The sequence below is a fragment of the Stenella coeruleoalba genome, assembly GCF_951394435.1.
Source record: "Stenella coeruleoalba genome assembly, chromosome: 19".
Classification (NCBI taxonomy): Eukaryota; Metazoa; Chordata; class Mammalia; order Artiodactyla; family Delphinidae; genus Stenella; species Stenella coeruleoalba.
Genome location: NC_137165.1, coordinates 1,158,435 through 1,165,112, shown reverse-complemented (window position 1 = coordinate 1,165,112; position 6,678 = coordinate 1,158,435).

Below are 6,678 nucleotides of genomic sequence, written 5' to 3'. Positions count from 1 at the left end.
CTCTTCGTACAGGTGCAGGTTCCTGTGTCCCAGCCCAGCCCCAGGGCAGGGCAGTTGCAGGTTCCTGTGTCCCAGCCCAGCCCCAGGGCAGGGTGTACACGTGTTCTTGGGGCAGCTTGCAGGAGCAGCGTGGGCAAAGAGGATCCTGTCCTCTGAACGTCAGGGCTCGACGCCTCATCGCCGACGGCTGCTTCTGACTAGGGTGCAGACGAAGCGGGGGCAGCCACTGTCGCTGCGCCTCCCTCTCTGGATGGCAGCCTCTCCCTGCTTCATTTTTGCCTTCCACCTCTCAGGAGCCAGACATTAAAGAGTAGGACACTCAAAAACAATTGCATGTATGAGAAAATTGAAAAGTGACTGTGCACATCCAGGGAAGGGCTCAGAAAAAACCTGAGAAAAACTGAAGTTTACATCTCCAGCTGATCCCTGGCAAAGAGCCTACAACAGTAAAAATAAATAACAAACCAGTAAACGCTGGGGAAGGGGGAGAATCTGATTTCCAGAGTTATGCTATTATTAGATTTAAATGTCCAGTGTTCAGCAAAAACAACAACAAAATCACAAGGCATATAAAGAAACAGGAAGGTCTGTTGAAAGGAAAAAAAAGAATTCAGCAGAATCTGTCCGTGAAAGAGATTTAATGGCAGACATATTAGCCAAAGACTTTAAAACAACTGTTAAAGATGCTCAAAGAACTGAAGATGTGGAGAAAGTGAAGAAAATGATGTGTGAACAAAATAGAAATATCAAAGAGAACCAAAAAAAGAAACCAAAAATATGGAGCCGAAAACTGCAGTAACTGAAGTGACAAATTGGCTAGAAGGCTTTAAAGACAATTTGAGCAGGCAGAAGAATCAGTGAACTTCAAGATAGGACAGTGGAAGTTATCGAGGCTAACAGAGCCTAAGAGATCCACGGGACACCATCGGAAGGACCAACATATGCATCGTGGGAGCCTGAGAAGAAGAAAGAAAGAGGCAGAATATGTGAATAAATAATGGCTGAAAATTTTCCAGATTTCGTGAGACACATGAATATAAACATACAGGCATACCTTAGAGATTGTGAGTTTGGTTCCAGACCACTGCAATAAAGCAAATATTGCAATTAAGTGAGTCCACACGAATTTTTGGTTTCCCGTTGCGTATGAAAGTTATGTTCATACTATACTGTGGTCTTTTAAAATAAATTTATTATTTACTTTATGGCTGTGTTGGATCTTTGATGCTATGCGCGGGCTTTCTCTAGTTGCAGCGAGCGGGGGGCTACTCTTCGTTGTGGTGCGTGGGCCTCTCCTTGTGGTGGCTTCACTTGTGGAGCATGGACTCCAGGCACACAGGCCTCAGCGTTTGTGGCACGTGGGCTCAGCAGCTGTGGCTCACAGGCTCTGGAGCACAGACTCAGTAGTCGTAGTGCATGGGCTTAATTGCTCCGCAGCATGTGGGATCCTTCCGGACCAGGGCTCGAACCCGTGTCCCCTGCAATGGCAGGCAGATTCCCAACCACTGTGCCACCAGGGAAGTCCCTATACTGTGGTCTATTAAGTGTGCAATAGCATTGGCTAAAAAAATACTGTCAAAAAAATCCTAACCATCGTCGAGCCTTCACTGAGCTGTAGTGGTAACATCAAATATCACTGATCACAGATCACCAATTCAAATATGATAATAACGAAAAAGTTTGAAATATTGCAAGAAACAGCAAAATGTGACATAAGAGACATGAAGTGAGCAAATGCTGTTGGAATGATGGTGCCAGTAGACTTGCCTGATGCAGGGTTGCCACAAACCTTCAGTTGGTAAAAAAAAAAAAAAAAAAAAAAACCAGTATCTGCAAAGCACAGTAAAATGAAGAATGGCCTGTACAAGAAGCTAAACAAATTCCAAGTAAGATGAACTCCAGAAGATCACAAGACATGCAGTCAAACTTTCAAAAGACAGAGGGCAGACAGCAGAAGCAAGAAGAACTACAATTCTATCGCTTCTCGGCCTTTTGGCTAAGATCAAGTGAAGAAGAACTACAATTTCTGCAGCCTGTAGAGGGAAAACCACATTCACAGAAAGATAGACAAGGTGAAAAGACAGAGGACTTGGTACGAGATGAAGGAATAAGATAAACCCCCAGAAAAACAACTAAATGAAGAGATAGGCAACCTTGCAGAAAAAGAATTCAGGATGATGATAGTGAAGATGAACCAGGACCTTGGAAAAAGAATGGAGGCAAAGATCGAGAAGATGCAAGAAATCTTCAACAAAGACCTAGAAGAATTAAAGAACAAACACCTAGAAGAATTAATGGACAAAAAGACAGAGATGAACAATACAATAACTAAAATGAAAACTACACTAGAAGGAGTCAATAGAATAACTAAGGCAGAGGAGCAGATAAGTGACCTGGGAGACAGAAAGGTGGAATTCACTGCTGCAGAACAGAATAAAGAAAAAGAATGGAGAGAAATGAAGACAGCCTAAGAGACCTCTGGCACAACATTCAATGCAACAATATTCGCATTATAGGAGTCCCAGAAGGAGAAGAGAGAGAGAAAGGACCTGAGAAAATATTTGAGGAGATTATAGGCGAAAACTTCCCTAACATGGGAAAGGAAACAACTACCCAAGTCCAGGAAGCGCAGAGTCCCAGGCAGGATAAACCCAAGGAGAAACACACTGAGACACATAGTAATCAAATGACAAAATTATTGAAAACAAAAAGGGAAAAAACAACAAATAACATATAAGGGAACTCCCATAAGGTTAACAGCTGATTTCTCAGCAGAAATTCTACAAGCCAGAGGGGAGTAGCATGATATATTTAAAGTGATGAAAGGGAAGAACCTACAACCAAGATTACTCTACTCGGCAGGGATCTCATTCAGATTCGTGGGAGAAATCAAAAGCTTTACAGACAAGCAAAAGCTAAGAGAATTCAGCACCACCAAACCAGCTCTACAACAAATGCTAAAGGAACTTCTGTAAGTGGGAAACACAAGAGAAGAAAAGGATCTACAAAAACAAACCCAGAACAATTAAGAAAATGGTCATAGGGACATACACATCGATAATTACCTTAAACGTGAATGGATTAAATGCTCCAGCCGAAAGACAGAGGCTCGCTGAATGGATACAAAAACAAGACCCATATATATGCTGTCTGCGAGAGACCCACTTCAGACCTAGGGACACATACAGACTGAAAGTGAGGGGATGGAAAAAGATATTCCATGCAGATGGAAATCAAAAGAAAGCTGTTGTAGCAGCACTCATATCAGAAAAAAATAGACTTTAAAATAAAGAATGTTACAAGAGACAAGGAAGGACACTACATAATGATCAAGGGATCAATCCAAGAAGAAGATATAACCATTATAAAGATATATGCACCCAACATGGGAGCACCTCAATACATGAGGCAACTGCTAACAGCTATAAAAGAGGAAATCGACAGTAACACAATAATAGTGGGGGACTTTAACACCTCACTTACACCAATGGACAGATCATCCAGACAGAAAATTAATAAACACAAGCTTTAAATGACCAGTAGACCAGATAGATTTAATTGACGTTTATGGGACATTTGGGCTTCCCTGGTGGCGCAGTGGTTGAGAGTCCGCCTGCCGATGCAGGGGACACGGGTTCGTGCCCCGGTCCGGGAAGATCCCACGTGCCACGGAGTGGCTGGGCCCGTGAGCCATGGCCGCTGAGCCTGCGCGTCCGGAGCCTGTGCTCCGCAACGGGAGAGGCCACAGCAGTGAGAGGCCCGCGTACCGCAAAACAAACAAACAACAAAAAACACCTAAATAGACATTTCTCCAAAGAAGACATACAGATGGCCAAGAAGCACATGAAAAGCTGCTCAACATCACTAATCATTAGAGAAATGCAAATCGAAACTACAATGAGGTATCACCTCACACCAGTTAGAATGGGCATCATCAGAAAATCTACAAACAATAAATGCTGGAGAGGGTGTGGAGAAGAGGGAACCCTCTTGCACTGTTGGTGGGAATGTAAATTGATGCAGCCACCATGGAGAACAGTATGGAGGTGCCTTAAAAAACTAAAAATAGAATTACTGTATGATCCAGCAGTCTCACTACTGGCCTATACCCAGAGAAAACCAGAATTCAAAAAGACACATGCACGCCAATGTTCATAGCAGCACTATTTACAATAGCCAGGTCATGGAAGCAACCTAAACGCCCATCGACAGACGAATGGATAAAGAAGATGTAGTACATATATACAATGGAATATTACTCAGCCATAAAAAGGAACGAAATTGGGTCACTTGTAGAGATGTGGATGGACCTAGAGACTGTCGTACAGAGTGAAGTAAGTCAGAAAGAGAAGAACAAATATCGTATATTAATGCATATTCGTGAAACCCAGAAAAAAGGTACAGATGAACTGGTTTGCAGGGCAGAAATAGAGACACAGATGTAGAGAACAAATGTACGAACAACGGGGGAAAGTGGTGGGGGGTTGTTGGTGGTGGGATGAATTGGGAGATTGGGATTGACATATATACACTAATATGTAAACAATAGATAACTAATAAGAACCTACTGTATAATAAAATAAAATTCAAAAGACAATTAAAAAAAAACTTTCAAAAGAGCAAATCTTGAAAACAGCAAGAGAGAAGTGAATCCTCAGTACGAATATCTGCAGAATTCTCATCGGACATTTTGGAGGCCAGAAGACAAGGGGGTTGATATGTTAAAAGTCTACAACAAAAAAGTCAACCGAGAGTCCCTATCCAGCAAATCTGTCCTTCAAAAGTGAGGGAAAAATCAAGACATTACCAGATAAAAGCTGAGAGGTTTGTTGTCATTAGACCTGTCCTGCAAGAACTGCTCAGGGGAGTCCTATAGGATGACATGAAAGGACACTGGACAGTACCTCAAAGCCCTATGGAGAAATAGAGATCTCAATAAAGATAAATACATGGGCAATTATAAAAACCAGAATTACTATAACAATGGTTTGTAACCATACTTTTTGTTTTCTATAACCAAGAAACATACCTTTGAAGAAAAAAATATTAATGTGAAAGCTTGTGTTACTGTAACTTTGGTTTGTAACTCCAAATTGTGTTTTCTACACAGTTTAGGAAATACATTGAGAAGAATTGCTAGTTTCTGTTTTGTGGCACATGATGTATAAAGATGTAACCACCAAAAGGGGTGGGACAGAGCTGTAAAGGAGGAGCATTTTTGTTATTGAAGTTAAGCTGCTATAACTTCAAATTAGAATGTTATAACTTTAGGATGTTAAATGGAATGCTTATGGTAAACACAAGGAAAATGGCTACAGAATATATGGAAGAGGAAGTTAAGAAGGAGTTTAGACAGCTCACTGCCAAAAAACAGAAAGAAAAGGAGACAGGAATGCAAGAAATGAGGAACCAAAAAGCTATAGGGCATACAGAAACATAGGCTGTAAGTCAGAAACGTTTACAAGAGACAAAGAAGGATATTATATATAACAAAAGGCTTCTGTATAATAAAGTACAGCAAGAAGTTATAACAATTATAAACACTTAACATAACTAATGACCATCAAAATATATGAAACAGAAACTGAGAGAATTGAAGGGAGAAATAGTTCTACAATAATCGTTCTACCCCACTCACAATAATGGATTAAAAAAACAGAAGATAAATAAGGAAGAAATACTCAGGGGATAGTCCTATAGTCCTTTAAACACCACAATAAACCAACTAGATCTAACAGACATTTACAGAGCACTCCTCACAACAGCAGCAGCACACACAGTCTTCTCAAGTGCACTTGGGACATTTTCCAGGATAGACCATAGGTTAGACCTCAAATTAAATCTCAGTAGATCTTAACATATAGATATCATACAAAGTATCTTCTCTGACCACAAGATGAAGTTCGAAATCAATAACATAAAACTGGAAAAGTTACAAAATTGGGGAAATTAAACAACACTTTTTTTTTTTGAGTATAGTTGATATACAATGTTGTGTCAGTGTCAGGTGTACAGCCCAGTGATTCAATTGTACATGGACATATATGCATTCTTTTTCAGATTTTCTCATATAGGTTATCACAGAATATTAAATAGAGTTCCCTGTGCTATGCAGTAGGTTCTTGTTGGTTACCTATCTTATATACAGTAGTGTGTGTGTGTTCATCCCAAGCTCCTGATTTATCCCTCCCCTCACGTTTCCCCTTTGGTAACCATAAGTTTGTTTCTGTTTTGTAGATATGTTCATTTGTGTCATATTTTAGATTCCACATGTAAGTGATATCATATGGTATTTGTCTTTCTCTTTCTGACTTACTTTGCATAGTATGATAATCTCTACGTCCATCCATGTTGCTGCACATGGCATTATTTCATTGTCTTTTATGGCTGAGTAATATTCCAGTGTGTATATGTACGACATCTTCTTTATCCATTCCTCTGTCAATGGACATTTAGGTTGTTTCCATGTCCTGGCTATTGTAAATAGTACTGCAATGAACATTGGGGTGCATGTATCTTTTCAGATTATGGTTTTCTCAGGATATATGCCCAGGAGTGGGATTGAAGGATTATATGGTGATTCCATTTTAGTTTTTTGTTGTTGTTGTTGCGGTACGCGGGCCTCTCACTGTTGTGGCCTCTCCTGTTACGGAGCACAGGCTCTGGACGTGCAGGCTC